Below are 20,495 nucleotides of genomic sequence, written 5' to 3' on the forward strand. Positions count from 1 at the left end.
AGCAACAATTATTCAGCTGATTCCCACCCTGCAATACTACCATATGCAACGCTGTATACAATGTTTTCTACTTGTTAAATAATAAGAGGTAGTAATTTACCACAATGGATGTTTTATACATAAATCCTTTGTATATGGGGTCTTTAAAGTACACTATTAAAAAGTCTCCATTTAGTAGCATCACTGATGTTCCTCTGGAGGAAATCATTACAAGAAGGGGAACGTAAGTATTTCAATTCCATATGTTTTACCTTGATTAACAACCTAGGTGTTAACTTTCATATTCAAATACCCTGATCCTGCAAGAACACTTCGTATACAGAAACATCTGCTAACTGGACAGGTGGGCAGAGCATAACTCAGCTGTGGTCCCCTCTCACCAGCCATTTGCTAGGTAGGCCTTTAGCTGATTCGACATCCGATGCCCCTTTAAATTTGTTGTAGGAGTAGGGGATTATTGGCTTGTTGTTGTTGTTATTTTTTATTGTGTATTTTGTGTTGTTGTTTTTAGTAATTTTATGTTGTGAACCGCCCTGGGATCTGCGGATGAGAGGTGGTATACAAGTTTAAGAAATAATAAAAATAGTTGCAAGTAAAGCAGGAAAGACACAGCTTTCTACAAAATGCCTTGATTATGTAGATTAGTGTCAATCTACCAGGTTCCCCTCAAGTTTAACTATCCCTTTCCTAGTGTATAGAACAATTATCCTGGTTTAATTGAAATGAACTGTAAAATTGTATCACAATATGGTGAGTTTTCCATAACAAGTACCACAGATTACCAGTACCTATAATTAAGATGCATTTTTCATGACTATCTTGATATAACACAATATTTTATTGCTATGGATACGCAAACTATCTTATTTATGTACTTGCATTCTTCAAGTATTAAACCATTGAAGAGTCTCTTACTGTAGCAGCAAAAGATAATTTTAAAATGAATTAACAGCCCAGTGCATTGCACTTTCAAGCTACTAGTTAAACAGAATATGCCACAAAAAATTCAACTCATTGCAGTTCAAAATGAGGTTGTCTGGATGAGACACAAAATTAGAAGTCAAAGGAAAGCTGATGATACTCCTAATATTTCACTATAGTCGTACCTTGGTTCTCGAACGTAATCCGTTCCGGAAGTCTGTTTGACTTACAAAATGTTCAAAAACCAAGATGCGGTTTCTGATTGGTGCAGGTGCCCCAGAAACAACAGCCGACAACCGCACTGGAGATTTGGCTTCTGAAAAATGTTAAAAAACCAGAACACTTCGGCGTTCGGAAGCCAAAACGTACGAGTACCAAGGCATTCAAGAACCAAGGTATGATTATGTGACAAAATCAACCATAAAAGTTGTCAACAGCACTAGAAAATGTATCCATTTATGCATCAACAAATGATAGGATTCAAAAAAGGCTTATGCAGTGAATCTGCAGGACACTACATGAGGAAAAGATATTTTATTTTGCTTTACTGGATTTCACTTTCCAGGCTCACAGCACATACTGGAACCATTGGTCACACTAGAGTTCTAGACAGTTGAGGAACTTAGATCAGTGGACACCTTGTTCAGGATTGCCAACTCTGACTTGCAGTGGGTCCCCAGAGTTTCAAAAAGAGGTACAGTGGTACCTCAGGTTAAGATCTGAATTCGTTCCGGAGGTCCGTTCTTAACCTGAAACTGTTCTTAACCTGAGGTACCACTTTAGCTAATGGGGCCTCCCGCTGCCGCTGTGCCGCCGCCGTGCAATTTCTGTTCTCATCCTGAAGCAAAGTTCTTAACCCGAGGTACTATTTCTGGGTTAGCGGAGTCTGTAACCTGAAGCGTCTGTAACCTGTAGCGTCTGTAACCCGAGGTACCACTGTATTTCCCAGCTTTGTCTAGGGATGCTTGGGATTAATTTAACAGGATTTAACACTGAAAGAGGAAAATGCGGATTATTTTTTCCAGCATAAATATTCAATGTGTTTTATGAGCAACTAATGTGGTAGATGCAGGAAGCGAGGCAGGCCCATGATAAGTACCTGATGAGTAATAACTGATTCCAGGGCCTAGGGCATTATGAGCAGGAGAAGATGAAGGGGATTTTAAGGAACCAAGTGCTTTTATATGTATCTGGCAGGACCCAGTCTAATACTAGGATGCGATTTGTCGTGTCAATATGGTGTGGCAGTACAACTAATGTTTATCATGAGTACTGCTTGTATGTTTGATTTAAAAATACAGTATCTCAGAATATTTTAACACAGAAAAATGCCTCAAGAAAAAGAATAGCATTAGAAGGTGTTACAGAATATTCGGATTGCACAGTGGTCAGCCATATGGATAACTCGAAGATCAACATAAGCTAAAGTATCCTGGACCTCAGACATTTGGGAAATACAGGCAACACCGAACCAAACTGTGATGCTGATGTAAGCAAACAGGCAGAAAATGATTTCACAATACAGTATGCAATACTTCAGCAAACAACTAGTCAGGTGCTAGCTAACTGATCAAACAAACTACTAGAAAAGTCAAAACATCTAGACTTTTTGCCAAGCATATAAGCTGGGGAAACAAACAACTCTGCTAAACAAATAAAGTGGTACCTCGGGTTAAGTACTTAATTCGTTCCGGAGGTCCGTTCTTAACCTGAAACTGTTCTTAACCTGAAGCACCACTTTAGCTAATGGGGCCTCCTGCTGCTGCCACACCACCAGAGCATGATTTCTGTTCTCATCCTGTTCTTAACCCGAGGTACCATTTCTGGGTTAGCGGAGTCTGTAACCTGAAGCGTATGTAACCTGAAGCGTATGTAACCTGAGGTACCACTGTAATAAATGCTACAAGGTTGCTATTGAGCTTAGAGCACTCTTTTCAAAACACTTATTAAAAGTACCCCCACAATGCCTGCAAATGTTGATGTTTCTGAACTTTGTATTATGTGCTACATTCCTTTTTTTCATAATCTTCCATTGCAGAACCCTAAGCAGCACACATGTGGTTTCCTATGTGGTCCTCCATCCCTGCATTGACCAGACCTAAAGCTTATCAGTGTCAGCAAACTGTCTGCACCATGTGCCTTCAGGGCATAATCCTAGGTATGACATAGGCATTAAACCTTCACCCCCCTTTTGGGGGGAGAAGGATCTAAGAAACTATTCACAATCAGAACCCATGTCACACATTCCACTATAGGTATGGTTGGGGCATAAGAGCCTTTGTGTGCCACCCCGTCCAATGTGAAGCGGTCGGTTGCCATGAAGGCAATTATGCTTTGGAAGTCATTTGGGTTGGGAACAGATTGGTGATGGAGGCGAAAGAAAGGATTGAACATATTGTGTTCACACAAGCACAACACCACCTCTTCAAATCTCTACTCCAAAGCCACTTTTTCCTAGGAAAAACAGATATTGGGCTTATGATGAATGTATCTGAGTAGAATGTGCAGTTGGATCCCCAAAGAAAGAGACATTGTTATGGCTTAGCTCTTATTGGGGTGAGGGTATGTTACTATAGAGTGAAGTCAGGGCTTACATGATGGAATACTCCTCTACAGAATATCCTAGCCTTCTTCCTGACACACTACTTTTCTATGTGCAGGGATTTCTCCCCTTCTGTGTATGGAGAAGCATTCCAGCATGTGAGCCACGACTCACAGTCTGAAGTATCAGCTTCATTAATAGGCACACTGAAAGTCAAAAATAAATCAAGAACAGATTGAATTATAATTCAACTAGCCGGGTGCCCCTGTCCTATTTTTAGAAGAAGGGGAAACAAGGAGGAAGATATGGGAGGAAGGAGATAGAACCCACTGAAACATCCTGGTTCAAAGTAAAAACATTACTTTATCATTCAAAGCAAAATATGAATATTGGTTTCAACAATATACACACAAAGAAATTGTTCCTGTAGATAAATATATATATATTTTATCCAGAAAGAAAGAAAGAAAGAGACTGGAATAGGTACAAGGCAAATGGGGCAGGGGACCCAACAAAACCAAATTTAAATATTCCTAGTTTAAATATATTAGCACTTAAAAAAACACCACCACTCTTCTTGCATATTGTACACCACCCAGTTTGCATATTTTGCTTCTATTCCAGCTATAGAATCTGGCAGATCCACATAATTTTAAAATCCCCCATTTTCCTCATACCTACCTCATATGAAACATTAAAACAAAGTGTTCTGATCAAATTTGAAATTGTACTTCAAAGTCTGCTTTATTACAATGGCATTCTCACTCCCCCCCTCCACCCACCACCAAACCTTTCAAATCAGTTTTGCAAACCCACCATTCGGAACGTAAATTTGGAATGTAGATACGCTCAGTCATGAAGACCACCACCAAAACCACCTATCTATTTTTCAGGAGTTGGGTGGGGTGCGGGGGAACACCCACCCCCCACCCCCGGCTCTCCGTCCTGCCATGACTGCTGCTCTATGCAGATTCAGTGTACTGAAATGCTGACTGGTTTCCCCACCCTTAGCTGTCTTGTTAAATAATTTCTGGAAGGACCTGCCCATGTTGCTCACGTTGCATTCCAGCTCTTCCTTCCACCACCACCCCCATCCCCCACACCACAGTCATGCTGGAGTCAAGACAAAGCAAACTCCCTATTGCATCACACAGGCAGGGTTTTCCGAACTGTGAGAGGCATTCTCTGCTTCAAAATACGCAATCCTGTCAAGTGGTTGGACTGCTACTGTGACCCACTAGTCGAAGGGAACAGCCTCCCCGCTCCACTTGGACGGACGTATTGTGGCTTTAATTTTAAGCTAGTCCCTTTGCCGTGTCTCCACCCTATACTGTAAACTAGACATTACCTTATACAAGAATAAATCTGCTGCATTCCACTGTCTAGCTGCTTCACTGAAGATTTCCTACACTCGCCAGCAGAGTCAACAGCAATGCACACTCTCCCACCCACCCACATCTCCTCCTCGGCTAACCCCCCTCTTCCCACTCCCCCACACTTCTTTTCCACCTCACCCCCCCCTTCACTGCCTCGCTGTGTTTTTGTGTAAATGATCTCACATGACTCAACAAATCCATCTGCCTCAAGCAGGCCAAGTTTGGAGCCTTCCCAGGAGGGAGGGAGGGAAGAATTGCTTTGTAGAAGAGACCTGGAGCTTTGCCCTTTCTCTGGCTCAAATTACCCGCCTGTCAGGCCTGACGGATTTGGCTAAAAATAAAAGGAAGCGGGCCATGAAAAGCAGATGAATGAGCTCAGCAGTTCCTTAGATAACATGGGGCCATGGTTTTACCCCCCAAAAGCTTCCAAAACAGGAACTTCAAATGGTGGGCAAGTAAGGGCAATGCTGCAATCCAGGCTAAGCTTCCGGTTATTAAAAAATATGACATACTGGTAATATATGGAGCACAGAAAAACGCACAAGCACACACAGAACAACAAGAAAACTGATTGGCATTGCGACTCAGCTTGTAAAAAAGAGAAAGAGAAAGGAAGGGAGACAGAGAGGAAGAAGAAGCACTCTACAGCTTCGCCGCGGCAGACAGAGCAGGGAGGAGGAAAGTGGCATTTCTGAAGCTGCATATATGACATCAGTTTCTTACTTTGTGCCAGTAAAGAGCTGAAAGTCGTTTGTGCAAGAGCCCACAGTGGGTATTAAGCACTTAGCTTGGCAATGTAATGACACACTGTAGCAATCTGTAACGTGAAGCAGTCAGCAAAGCCCTGGCTCTGAAAGCTATTTCTCCTAACTATTAACCATATGTTTGGCTCCTCAGATATCCGAGCGGGTATCCCAGCTTACCATCTGGTTCCCATCCACACAAGCAACTGTAAAGCATGGAGTATTTCCCTCCAGAGCCGCATGTTTCTTTCTATGTCTGCTTTATAAAACACACACACACTCACAACTTCCTTAAAAAAAACAAACCCTTCCCAGCAAAGATTTTCTCTCATTCACCAGTCTGAAAGTAAACTTTAGCTCACAGAGTATCCCGCCAAGGCCTTTTTACTATAATTATTCAAGAATGCACTGCTGTACTGTAAACAAGGCATAGAGAGGCATTCCTGTTTGTACAAGAGATCTCAGAGGGAGCAAGTGCATACATACACCACACACACACACACACACACACACAGGGATTTAAACCTGGCAGCACTGACACTTGATACAGCGTGTTAAAAATAGGGTGCAGTCTCAACCGATCCAGGCATTGCCGTGGCGCCCTCTGTACACACACTGCTTTCTTGGAAATGAGTTTAAAAACAAAACAAAAACAAAAACAAACAAAACCCTGACAGAAGTGAGCTTCACTACATTCTGACAACTTCAAAGCTGGACTGAGGGTGTAATAATTAAACAGCAACCGAACACACACAAACATCCCAATCAAATAAAATCAGATGGGTCAGAAGGATTGCTTGTGTGTTTTGAAGCTACACTTTGCCTATTGTAGAAATGTTTACTTCTCCAAGCAGTATAGCCCTGTGTAATGGCTACTTTAGGAGGAACAATGACTATCCCTTTTGTTAGCCTGGTATTATTTCAATCGCAACCAAACATTCGCTGATGAAACCAAATTGGAATGCTCAGCAAATTTTGTACTTGCTACTCTTAAAAGCTTGAAATGTAGTCAGCCGCACACACAGTATTCAAGTAAAAATACCCTTGGACTCAATACCACATGTTCAAATATTCAAGCTTATTAAGTCAATTTCTTGTGCATGGAAATGATTTTCGGATGGGCAGCAAGCACAATTCATAAGGGGTGGTGACTGATGCGTGGCTGTAGCGGTAGCATTACAGCTGTCAGCCAAGGAAACAGCAGCCCCACTTATTTTTTTTCCATCTAGATCCTAGTTGAGTGTCTCAGAAGTACCTCCCTCCCACTGATACTAGTTTCTTGGGCACCAAGATGGGTTCAGTCATATCATTTCTATTCAAATGCCTACACACTAAACCAGGTATGGCCAAACTTGGCCCTCCAGCTGTTTTGGGACTACAATTCCCATCATCCCTGACCACTGGGTCCTGTTAGCTAGGGATGATGGGAGTTGTAGTCCCAAAACAGCTGGAGGGCCAAGTCTGGCCATGCCTGCTCTAAACCAAGGGCAGTCAATGTGTGGTGTCCTCAAAATGTTAGACTGTGACTCCCACCATTCCTGACCATTAGTCACATTCATGGGCGTTGTATTCCAAAACCTGACAATGTTTACTCTTATGTCCTGCACTAAACTATTTTAATACATGATACAAGCAAAGCTTTACTATGGTGTTTGCAGCATGTTTGCACTCCAGGAATTTTAACTTCCCACTAAAAGGTGTGTTGGGTTTCCAAACTACTGTACCACAAAATCATTCCTCAGCAGTATCTTCTGATCAGGCAGTGGTGGCCCACATCTATATTCCTGAGGTCTACTATATTCCTCTAATGGTTATCTGAAGCTGAAGAGCATGCTGTACAACCTAGTTCTTTCACCGGTGATCAGTCTCTACAATGAAGCTGATATTACCTAGCAGTAAGAAAGCTGTATGAAACTGTCTTAATAATGGGAGGAATGCAGTAAAGACTTCTCCATGAAGGATCATATGTACCTAGTATTACATACAAAACCTAAAGATATACGCAATACAGAATGCATCTATTTTTCACTCATTTTTGAAAAGTATTCTCTATTCGTCCAAATGAAAATTGCAGGCAAAACACTAGTATAATCAGGTAGAGCTGCAGTGGACATATTTTAATTAGTCTGTAAGGGGTAAAATATCATTCACTAACACTGGATGGGGGTTATTTGGCCCTCCAGATGTTTTTTGACTGCACAGTAGATCCAGCCAACAGTCAAAGATTGTGGATATTATAGCCCAGCAATCCTTGGAGCTCTCCAAGCTAAAACAATGCTAATACAAAAAAGATGAATTGCCAGACAAAAACACTATAGCACATGCATTTTATATATCAGGAAATCCTGAAAGGAAAATGTATGTAACACACTGACATCCAAAAGAGGTGGGGAACCTTCTTTTTTGTGCTACAGGCCAGATCCTTATCAGATTCTAGCCTCATGGGCCAAATGACATCATGTGATTAGACACTTTGAAGTTCCAAAGTCAGGACTTCAAAGCACCATGGAGTATTTGCAAAGAGTCCAAAGCTTCAGTTTTACCTCCCATCAACTGATGGGTGGTAGAGACAAAACCTGCTTTCCCTTGCCAATGGACTGTCAGGAGCAAACTTCATTTGCGCACTGTTAGCACATGTCTATATGCCCCACATATGTCAGATGCAGAGCAAGTAGACATGAATTTGGGGGAATGGCCTAACTGGATAAATTTAATCCCTGGCAGGCCAAATTTGGCCCATAGGCTGGAGGTTCCCCAGATAGCAAACAATATGATGCAACAAACAACAACAAAAACTAGGATCAGCTAAACATAAAGGAAGCCAATATCAACGTTTTCAAGGTCTGTTTGAAGGCGTCAAGAGCGGAAGCTGAAAAGGACTTACGGAAAGGGCCCTGATGTACCTCAATAGTCTTCTTCTTTGGCGATCACTCGTAGCCGAGTAATATTGTCTTCCATAAACACAGTTTTAACAATGAGTCCATAAGTGATTGTGGAGGCCAATTCTGGATCCACACATCCTTCCACAGTGGGGACATTGGTTTCTGGGCGGGAGTTGATCATGGTGTAGATTTGCCAAGTGTGCCTTCCTCTTAGCATGTTTCTCCCTTACGTCCTGAGTTTGAGTGTCTTCAAAGCCCATGACACCTTTGGTAAAGGATGTTCTCCAACTGGAGCGCTCGCAGGCCAGTGTTTCCCAGTTGTCAGTGTTTATACTACATTTTTTAAGATTTGCCTTGAGACAGTCTTTAAACCTCTTTTGTTGACCACCAGCATTACGCTTTCCATTTTAAAGTTCGGAATAGAATAGTTGCTTTGGAAAATGATCGTACAACATGACCAGTGGTAGAGAGTGAAGAGGGCCTCTGAGATCGGTATTTAGGGCCATCGTAGAATCATATGTTGTTACCACCATGAGCCCACATGGCAGGGAGAGACACAAATTACTTATTTTTTCTGTATCAAATATTAACACAAGCAAACAAGTTTCCAAGCCAATGCACCTTTGATTCTATAGACCCAGGAAATATGCAGCATAGTGACAAAAAGAAGTCCCTGGGGTTAAAATGAATCCACATGTCCAAACTCTGCCCCTGAGTCAAACACCACCCAGTCTTGAAATCCTGTACCAACCAGACTAACATACTTGCACATACTTGTTCTCAGGCAGCAAACAATAACCTCTTTTACACCACACAGTCATCTGAAGAAATAGGCCGAAACGTCATGGGAAAAACTAGGAAATATCTGCTGAAAAGAGTTCTCAAGATGAAGGGTGGACCTATTAATTTAAAATTATATGAAGCGTAAAAATACAGAAGAAAGGAACCTCAACAACCTTTGTTACTAGACCTCTAAACACTGCAATAAGAAAAGCCTTTTGTTGTTCTTGAGTCTTCAGAGTGGGGGAGAGAAAAGGAAAACTCGAGACGGTAGCTACTGTAGAAAATAAAATGCTCTAGAGATGCAACGCTTCTCCTTAAAATAAAATGCTTAGGGCAAAATTCATCTCTCAGAGTTACATGGTGGATCCAGAAGGAAATCTACAGCCGCTAAAATGGTTATACTTGCAGGTAGGGAAGGATAGGTCCAGTCCATGGCATTCTTGCATATGTTCATTCACAAATCTGTTCTATCCCGTTTCCACATTTATTTGCATTTTTCTTAAAATCTGGATTAAAAATTTCATGAAATACCATTTAAATAAGGATTGGCTGGTCCAATCCACACATCAGTGTGAGAAAGATCAGATTAATTCACACTGGAAATAAGAATGCAAATTTCTCAGGCATCCTTACTTGAACATAGGGATAAGAACTGGCGTAAAAACAATTATCTGCTAGACAATTATCTGTGTGATTGTGGTTCACTTTCAAGTTAAAAAGAAGTGAATGAGAGTCACAGTTCCGAAGCTGTCCCACTCTTACTCTGGGCTGGAAATGAAAATAATGAAGTTGCTTTACACTGAGATAGACAACAAGTACTGTCTCTCCTGATTGGAACAAATGCTAACAAAGGGATGTGTTCTTTATTTTTTAAAATGTGCCCAAATCATTTTGGCTAAACATACCTTCGTCAATGGCTTATCTAAAATGACAATATTAACATTTATTATACAATGACTCAACCACACATTAAAAAATGTTAAAACTTAGAATGCATTATAATAACAATTGTAAAATGAGTGGAGGGGGGAATTATATAGTGTTATATTATTGCATTTGGGGCTGAAACATGTTGGGTATCTGTGAGATTCATTTCTCTTTCTGCACATCATCCTTAGATGCTTCCTCTTTTTCTCTTTCAATTGGAAGCTTTTCAACTTGCAGAAGTTTTTCCTAGCACTACTACTAGTAGTACTAGAAATCTTTTCACCTGAATACTGAATCTGCAACTTTTTTCATACCAACCATAGGCTTAACTCCCATAACTTCTCTGAGGTGAAACTCCAATGATGTTACCAACTTCAATGAAGTAAAAAGAGGGGGGCGGAGGGAGAGGGAGAGGGAGAGGGAGAGGGAGAGGGAGAGGGAGAGGGAGAGAGAGAGAGAGAGAGAGAGAGAGAGAGAGAGAGAGGTCCTGGAGTCGAAAAGTAAACAAGTTTTTGCAATCTTTGCTCCAAGAGGGTTGTGAGAAAAGGGTTAAGAAATCACAATAGCCAGATTTGGTGGAGTATGTTCAGTAATTACCAAGGGCAAGGGAACTGGTGATAATAGTGAAGCTATAAAGATAAAGGGACCCATGACCGTTAGGTCCAGTTGCAGACGACTCTGGCTCATCTCACTTTACTGGCCGAGGGAGCCGGCGTTTGCCCGCAGACAGCTTCCGGGTCATGTGGCCAGCATGATTAAGCCGCTTCTGGCGAACCAGAGCAGCACACGGAAATGCCATTCACCTTGCCGCCAGAGCGGTACCTATTTATCTACTTGCACTTTGACGTGCTTTCGAACTGCTAGGTTGGCAGGAGCAAAGACTGAGCAACGAGAGCTCACCCTGTCGCGGGGATTCGAACCGCCAACCTTCTGATCAGCCAGCCCAGTCCTCAATTGCTGCAAATGCATTCAGGATAGCAGCCAGATGTTTTTAGAGAAGGCAGAAGGATAAGAAACCCAACCCTAGGTAGAAACAAGCTGTGACTTCTTTGCCTATCAGCAAGCCAGATCCTGAATTGTTCAATATATTGCTAAAATTAAACTACTTTAACGTTATGTCCAAAGACGGCCATTGTGCTGTTGATACCTGATGCAGAATCCACAGGTTTCCCCCCAAGTTCTTCAAGTCTTTGGTGCGGAAATTTACATTTTTCTCCAGGGCCCGGTCACAATATTTTACAAAATAACATTACATACACACTGCAGCTAGTGTGCTGGCCATCGTAATTGCTGTGATAAACACAATTTGCCTCACATCTATTTGGAGATGTGTATGACATCATGGGTGATGTGGCACAGTTCCCTTTTCCTGCGTTCACATGCCCTTTTTTTCCTCTGCATTCCCAACGCTTTTTACTTATTACTTAGTACTTCACTGGCTGAAATTCCCTCATCTTAGTATTCCATTATGGTAATGAACATGTGGCACGTATAATTACCACTGCCCACAAAGCTACATATTCCTGGGCCAACTACACCCTACCATTACATTAGTATCGTCTATATTTCTTAAATGTGTGTAATTTAATTATTAGCATGCAACGCATTTCATCACGTAGCATATTACCTTTACTTGATTAAAACAGGTGAATGTTAAGTGTAGCCACGAGCTGCTTTATGTGGCATATTATAGTGCTGGAGTTGGACAGGAGCTCAGGTAAGTATCACATTAAGGAAAATGTATGTGCATTTCATAGCCACTTTGTGTCTTTCCAATTCATATTTAAAGGAAGCTCTGGTTTTCCTCGCAGTCACTATAATGGGGAATCTATTTTGGTTGTTGTTGTTCTTTTTCACAGAAGCAGATGAAATTTGCAGACATAGGAACACCTCCAGAGTGGATTGAGCCTATTAAATTGTAACCAGATGCAAGGTATTTGGGTGGGGGAAAGAACATGGAACCCTAGGAGTGAGAGAAATATCATCCTCCAAGCGAGACTCTGCTACCTCAAGGGTAGCTGGTAGGAGGTGGGCTTCTGCCCGCACCATAGTTTTTTGAAAATACAGCCTCTTTCCCAGGGGGTGGGGCAGGGGATAGGAGAGATATCTCCATTGACTTACAAAAGATAAGAAATGGACCCGCATAGGGAAAGAGACAGGCCCACGTGAAAAACAAACACATTGTTTAATTGAAATGCCCTGGGGGAAATAATTGTCTGAGTCAGCTTGGGTCACTATTTAAAAAAAAATGCAACTGGGGGGCACCCAAGTCCACAGAGCAACCAAGGGCTTTAAGAAGCTCCTTATTCTACTTGAGATGCCTTCTTATTGGCAAAATGCAATTTCACAATGTGAAAACCTCTTCCGAATCACAAAGTACACAGAGACAATGTACACCCCTACACAAGCGCCATAAGTGCATGAGGATGTGTGCTTTAAATTGTCTAGAAAGCCCTACAGAAAATGCATGCCTAAGGCAGACAAAAGGTTATAGTACAGTGGGAAGTGCAGATGCCCTGTGATGTGGAATTCAGCAGTGAGAATTGCCTTCAAGCATTTGGGTTTGCAACTTCACCAGTGGCTGAGTGGTGGGCCGCAGCTTCGAGGTAAGCCACAAATTTCAGCTAAGCCTTAGTTAAGGCATGAAACACCCAAGCCAACACCATCTGGAGGACATCCCATCTCAGAGACGATTCTGACATTCTTCCTAGAATCCTGCCACGGCAACTCTGTTTTATAATAATTGAAATCCAACCCTTCCCACTCAATGCCAATTCTGCAATACAAAACACAATGTCGACACGAAATGCTTCCCAGGAATTTCATCCAATTGCCTAATAAGAGTCTCCACATCCCATTGCTTATTAAGGCTTTCCCTTGAACAAAGAAATATTTCTGTTAAATCTGTTAAAATATGGAATTTAATGTTGGAGCATTGATCTTAAGGAATTCATAATTATGTTTTTGTTTTTAAAGGATTCAACAGTTTGAAGGCTCTAGAAAATCATTAACACAAAAATTAAGGCAGGAAAATCAGTGTTGGCTAGACATGCTTCAATATTTGTTACCATAGAAACAAGACAGCAGGTTTGGGTTTTTAGTTATCCACTGCTATAAAATATTAAAACTTCTTCAAGTCTTCGCATACGCATACTACGCTAAGACACTGTCAATCTGCAGCTAAAAACTGTTCTGTTTTTAATGGAATATGGCTGCTTCTGTTTTTCAGTTAAACATTATTCTAAATAAAAAAATCAATGACATAAGAACATAGGAAGAAGTGCTAGAAACTCAGATATATAAAGTAGGTGCCAGGTCACAAAAACAGAATGTCTAGTTGCTATTCGGGGGCAAGAAGGCTCAAAAGTCTTATTTTTCAAATGGACTGACTGTGATGATCAGTTAAACATCTGGCTAGTTCAGATGACAACCTTGAACTAGGTTAAGAGCTTTGAGAACTTAAAAAAGAAAGGGCACTTGATCCAAAGACAATCTGCATACATACTGGCCTATTCTGACCCCTTTTTCTTTTCTGCTCAGGCTGCACAGAAAAAGCATTTTGGTTCCTGAAATTCATTCTGATTGTGCTTATACTGTAAAATATAACTGATAGAATTCTACAGGATGGGTTTTAGTGTGTGAAAACAGTCAAGATCCAAGGATCCTCAGCCATGCACTTCCAGATGGTGGAGATGTCTTGGAGCCATCCTGGTGCCCAGGCATCTTCACTTGTTTACAAGTGGTTGAAAGCCAGGTGCAAAATACGCCTGGCACCTAGATAATTTCGAACACGGACAGGAAGCTGTCTTATACTGAATCAGACCACTGGTCCATATAGCTCAGCGTTGTTGTCCTTGACTAGCAATGGCTGTCCTGGGTTTCAGCAGAAGTCCATCCCAGCTCTACCTAGAACTGCCATAGATTGAACCTAGGACCTTCTGCAAGCAAAGCTATGGCTAAGGGAACTGACCTCATTCTGTTCTAATCACTTTTTTAAAAAAAAACCATTCAAAATAGAAATAAATGCCCTGAAATATTTTCAAAATTCCAGAAGAAAACATTTATGAATGAGAAGAGAAATTTAGAGAAAGCAAATGATAACTCACTCAAGATAATGCGATACGGAAAATATAATAGGGATTAAAACAACTGCAATAATATTTTTAGCATTTGAATGTATAAGCCACCTTAAACCTCAAGACCTGGGGCAAATGTCATGTAACATATTACAACAAATACATTCAATATAGCTACCTCAGAGCAGTTTCAAACATTACCCGGTTGTTCAGGAGCCGGATGAACAAGTTCACCATACTTCCTGCTCTTCTGTAACAATGTCATGTTTGACACATACAACCTTTGTGAGCATAGAAAACATTAGGCTCTGTCTAGTCTGGAATTTGGCTTCCAGCAGCAATTCAGATGCATTACTTTTAAGGGTGGAGCACTTATAACTGATGCATAGCAAAGGGATGTGGGAATCAGCATCCACTGATAGTACCCCAGGGAGAAAAACAGATGGGAGATTTTGAGCAGAAAAAGAGCCATAGAAGAAGCAGTTCTGTTCCCCTCATCTCCTCCCCTCAAGATTGCAGATTCTTTCAGATGCTTGTGGTGTTTAACATGCACACATACAAACAGAAGCATGAATGTCTCATACAGCTTAAGACAAGATCATTATGGCTACCCGCTATTGAAGTTTTGTCATATGATGCTGCTTCCTACAGAATGATATTTCCATCACATGTGAGAACCAATAGTTCTTGCATTATGAGATAGTGACCTTGGGAAATGGTAACTATTTACTTCAAGGGACTACAAATTAAACTGTGAAGCAAGCTTCGTACAGTATAAGAGAGTTCTCCACAATTCCTTAGAACTCAGAGTATGGTGGCTGTTCCTTTTACCTTGTCATCACAATTGAAATACTAGGCTGGAAGTAGCCAACACGGTGTCCTCCAGATGTTGTATACAACTCCCATCACCCCAGCAAGCATCATCAAAGGTTAGGAATTGTGGGATTGTAGTTCACACCATCTAGAAGGAAGGCACCAGGTTGTCTACCCTTGCACTAGACCTTAGATGACCCCTTTTTTGCCCAGTCGTGGAATTTACCAGCTCAGGTTGTGGAATTTGTTGAACCTGATGGCTCACTCTGTGGGCCCCTGATAGGACTTCTTCCACCTTCTCTTTATCTCAAGAAATACACTTCTTCCTCGTTATATTTCTCACTGAATTGTGGCTGAAAAATTCATGGCTGGCCACAGTCCTTACCCTATATATTGGCTCTGGTCTTCAAGACTCCTCAGTTCCTGACCAACCTATTCTTTGCCTCTTTTCAGCATTGCTGTATCCATTTGACATTTGTCTAACAATAAAGTCTCTTTAGAGAGTGAGTTACTTTAACCTCTCCATTCTGGTTGCAGTTCTTGTAATCTCTAGCTCTTTCTTAACCCCCTCGGCTTGCTAACTGTTTCGTAGCTTCTGTATCCCTTATGGACTGCTGGGAACTGTAGTACTGCAGGAATATCTATGAAGAAACTACACTGCAAACATCAAAGTCTCAATCTTCACTTAACCCAGTTATTCCTGAGAATCTAAAAGCAATTACCAAGGCAACACTAAGAAATAGGAGTACCCCTCACCGCCCCCTGCGACAGCAGAAGTGCTGACCTAGGTAGCCACCTATAGTGTTTTGTAAATTCTACCATGTCATTATTTTAAGCACTGTGGGAAAGGCACTAGGCTTATGTGACTCCATAAATGCTGAGTCAACAAAACTAAAAATTAGCTAAAGTCTGGATATGCTACAATATTATTGTTCACAATGATTAAATTAATGGTACTGTTGTGGATTCCTGAAAGTTCAAAAAGTATAATGTTTTATATCTCCCAGGAGGAAAAATAAATCACATTGCATCTCAACAGATGTGATTCCTTTTTCAAGTAGAAGCAAAGAATTACATTCTCATAACTAGACAACACTGCAACAAAATAGGCATAAAGAACCGATTATACCCACTTTGAAATGCTCATAGAGGGCATCCTCTTTCTAATATTAACTGCTCTAACATTAACTGGTCTAATTCCCTGTGACTATCTAAGGAAGGAGAATCTTTGTTCAGTTTACACACAACACTAGGCCAAACTATGGCTAAGTAAGAACGTGCAAGTGTTCTCACAATTTTCCTGAATCATAGAATTGTGGAGTCGGAAGGGACTCTGAGGATCATCTAGTCAATGTCCTGCAATGCAAGACTATGCAGCTGTCCCATACGGGGATCGAACCTGCAACCTTGGCATTATCAGCACCCTGCTCTAACACAACTAAGCTATCCAGGATCAAAGCAGTATTATTATGTTATTTTCTACATTTAAAATTGGATAATGGACCTTCTTATCAGTCATTTCTATTCAGTAATACCATCTACAGAAACTACAAAAACAGAGCCAACTTCATAAATTTCTGTGATTGTTTCTGTATCTACGTATTTTTAGCTAACCATATAATAAAAGTTTGGTTTATTATATAAATAATAAAAGATCAGCATGTTTTGCTGACTCCACCCAATAACTATAACTAATACTTTTCAGGGAACCTATATTAGCTAGATGAGTTTCCTACCTATTAAAATAAGTACCCTGCCAGCTTTAATAAAATCTTACTAAAACCAACAAAATAAATGCCCTGCCCATGGAGTCTAAAGAAAACCACTCAACTGAAGTATACTATGTTGATCAGAATTGCTTCACAGTCCTCAATAGAGAACTTGGCCTCTGCATGTGCTATGTCTGCCACCTCACCTCAACAGCTTTCTTAGACTGCTTGGAGCACAAACCAATAACATACTTGAATATTTTTGAGATCTTTTTTAAGACAGTAACTGCAATCTGGAATATGGCAATGCAATCGTTTTAAAATAACTTCAGGTGAATGTTAATGCCCATTGTTTCTGATTGGCTAATACATTCAAAAGGGATTAACCGACTGCAACAGTTTACACACTCATGACTGAGTATATCTTTCTTTGCTGAAAACCAAGCACCTGGATCAAGTCATGGGTGTCCAACGTAAATGACAGTTTCCCCTTCAACAGAAGTATTTGTCAAGTTCTATAGCAAACAAACTTCATTTTATCTGTTAGGTGGAATGAAGACTATTACAAAATAGTAGCTGGCAATGCAGCCATTTTCAATTTATTTGGTAGACAATTCAGTATTTGTGGCACTGCTTGTATTAATACACTATTGTTACTGCACTGAACGATCCACATAAAACCGTAATAGTGCTGTAGATTATAATATAATCCTTGGTTTAAAGGGATGGTTAAAGCAAATTAATGGAAGACTTAATGATTACTTAGGAGAGTAAGTACACAGAGGCCTCAAAAATCAATTCAGGAAAAGTGGCTATGAAGTGACAAGAACATCTATGATGCAACAATCACTAGTTTTCTGCATCACTTAAAGTCCATGCAGGATCTTGGCAACAAAATGGCCACAGATGTGGGCCTTCATTATATAAACGGCAAGATTAAAGGAGATAGATGACTAGTAGCTTTCACAGACTCATCATTTTAAGACACACACACACACGTGTGTGTGTGTGTGTGTGTGTGTGTGTGTGTGCGCGCCGCCCTATACCTGTGGGTCTCAGGGCGGTTCACACATTATGAAGATGCACATCTGAAACCATTCTCTGCCTGCTTCACTATGCATGTTTGAAGGTCCTGAAAGAAGGGCAACAACACAGGAAAGGACCTTTGTGATGACAGTGCCTAGCTCACTACTACATCCGAATAAAATTCATATGAATATCATTAGCAGACTATTACACCTAGTAAATAAACTGGGAGTTAGGAGGTGGTGACAGGACAGAAATGCGTTCACAATCAAATGCCACAAAATTAACCCTTATCTGAAAACGTAACCGAGGCAAGGCACAACCCTAGCATGAACAGACGATTCATCTTCTCTTAAAGCTATGCAACGTGACAGCTTAAATACCTTAAATCCATGGTTCCCAATGTCTGAGAATGTAAGCAGATGCTTTAAAAAGTGGAAGCTCATTTGAACGCAGTTTGACTGCTTCCATGTAGCGTTTCCACTTCCACTTGTGCTTAAGGACAGTACAGATAAAACCTACAATTCGCCACATGCTCTTCATTTCTCTAAGGCACACATTTCAGAGAACAGTATGGCTACCAACCCTACATTTCCTTTCAGTTCACTGCCAACAGGCTGCATCTCCAGGAAGAAAAGGTTGCATATTCCAGAAAGTAAGCAAGTTTGTATAATCTTCTGGTTTCAGACCTACCAAAAACGACTGTAATTTGACAAAATAAAAATATTCTAAACAGAATTTATAGAACTTACTGCAATATCATAACAAAATGCCAACAACTTGCATTTCCTGATATTGCCAGACACAAATAGGAGGAGTAAAGCAATGTCCAGAGCCCTTTCTATTCTTTCACATAAAAGTTTCAGGACTTAAGAGCCTCTACTTTTGTTTAAAACAGGTAAAGACTTAAAATTCCCTCAACACTTCCAAAGTGAGCCTGGTAAAAAACAGAATCAGATTAGAATGCCTGACAAGGATGATTATGATGATGATTTTGGCAGGGGAAGGGGGATTGTTGTTTGATGTTTGTTCAGTTTGAAAATGAAAAAATGCTTGAATGTACTCATTATTCCGGAAATAAAAAGGAGGTTTCTCTCTCAAGTCTAGCTAGCTGACAGCAACTCAGAGCTTAGACCAGGCAGATCACACAGAACTCCATTCCTTTCTGCCATATCAACCTGGAGATTTAATTTTGTAATAAGAGAATAATGTATGCTAATCCTATGCACATATTGCTTTAAGACCACTGCTTTATTTTGTTTATATTTTTAGCAAAGGGTGGATGAGAATGTTCAAATTTTGATTTATAGATCCAACTTAGGCTGAAGGTTGGAGCCAGATAACAGCCAACTATTATTTTTTTTAAGATTATTTTGGATTACTAACTAGCAAAGAATTTAAGATAGTGAAAATCAATTTAAAAAGAAAGAAAACACTGACACATTAAAAGAGCCACCATATTTTTCGCCCTATAGGACACACCGGCCCATAGGACGCACCTAATTTTTTTTTTGGGGGGGGGGAAATAAAGGGGGAAAAATTATTTTCCCCCCCCCAGGTGCGGGGCTGGGGCAGGGGAAGCCCGAGCTTCCCCCGACCCCAGCCCCCAGAACAGGCAGCTCTCCGCAAGCCGTGGGAGGCCAGCGCCAGCCTCCCATGGCTTGCCTAGAGCTGCGCGAAGCTTAAAGCCTGGGCGCGCTGCACCTCCCCGCTGTCCCCCGAGCTTGTGGGGCTGGCGGAGGGGGAGAAGCGGGCTTCTCCCCGCCGCCAGCCTCCAAACCAGGTCGGGGGATAGCGGGATGGCGCGCTGCATTCGCCCCATAGGACGCACATACATTTCCCCTTCATTTTTGGAGGGGAAAAAGTGTGTCCTATAGGGCGAAAAATACGGTACTTAGAAACTGTGTTTATAATATGTTTACTTCTATTATTTTTTAAATAAAGCCAATGTTTAAAAGATTTCAAAGAATTTAAAATTCACATAACTGTGTTTGTTTTAGAAACATTGTTACTGAACAAAATGATTCAGTGTAGTTTTACAATTTCATATGATATTGTAGAAATGCATTGCATAAGCGCCAAATAATAAAGCAGCAGGACATGGATGCTATTAACTAAAATTGTTCACACTGCCCAGTTGTTTGAAATGGAAATAAGAGAAGTGCATAAATTTCTGCGCAGTGCCCTTAGACCAAGGGAGAGCTATGTGGTGCTCTCCATATGCTGTTGCACTGCATCTGCTGCCAGCGTAGCCAATAGTCAGGGATGATGGGAATTGTAGTTCAGCCGCATCTGGAGGGTACCATGTTGGCTACCCCTGCTTTAGATTATCTGCTGGAGTTGATAATGTGTTAGGATACCAAATTAGAATGACCTAATCTGACCTCAGTAGAGACAGATGCTGCTACACTGATCTTGAAGAAAAAAAATAACTGACTCAACAGGCAATGAAATTGTTTTTCAGACCCATCTGTTAGCAAGACAGTCTTAGTTAACACCTTGACCCAAGTTTGTGCTAATACCAATTTATTCATACAAACATTTTAGCCCTGCCTTTCCTCCAACAGAATCCATGCTAGATGACAATGTAAGATTGAAATAGAAATATGAGAAGTGATAAACACCCACCCACACCCCAAAAAATCCAACGAAGCAACAGATAGCAAAGTGAAAATAAAGAGCATCCATTAAGCGCAA

At 41.0% G+C, this 20,495-nt stretch overlaps 1 protein-coding gene across 4 annotated transcripts in view; it reads right to left on the reverse strand.

Moving 5' to 3' along the window:
• The window catches only part of BACH2 (BTB domain and CNC homolog 2), a 189,109-nt gene that overhangs the window by 127,718 nt on the left and 40,896 nt on the right, over window positions 1-20,495 (reverse strand). Inside the window, exon 1 of one of the 4 annotated variants that reach the window (XM_083608323.1) lies at window positions 4,812-4,934. The exons of the other annotated variants lie outside the window; for them this stretch is intronic. The gene's annotated coding sequence lies outside the window, so the exon portion shown is untranslated. Of the gene's footprint in view, window positions 1-4,811; window positions 4,935-20,495 lie in introns of those variants that run through there. 4 annotated transcript variants of the gene reach the window in all.

This window comes from Podarcis filfolensis, assembly GCF_964270895.1.
Source record: "Podarcis filfolensis genome assembly, chromosome: 3".
In the NCBI taxonomy this organism is placed as follows: Eukaryota; Metazoa; Chordata; class Lepidosauria; order Squamata; family Lacertidae; genus Podarcis; species Podarcis filfolensis.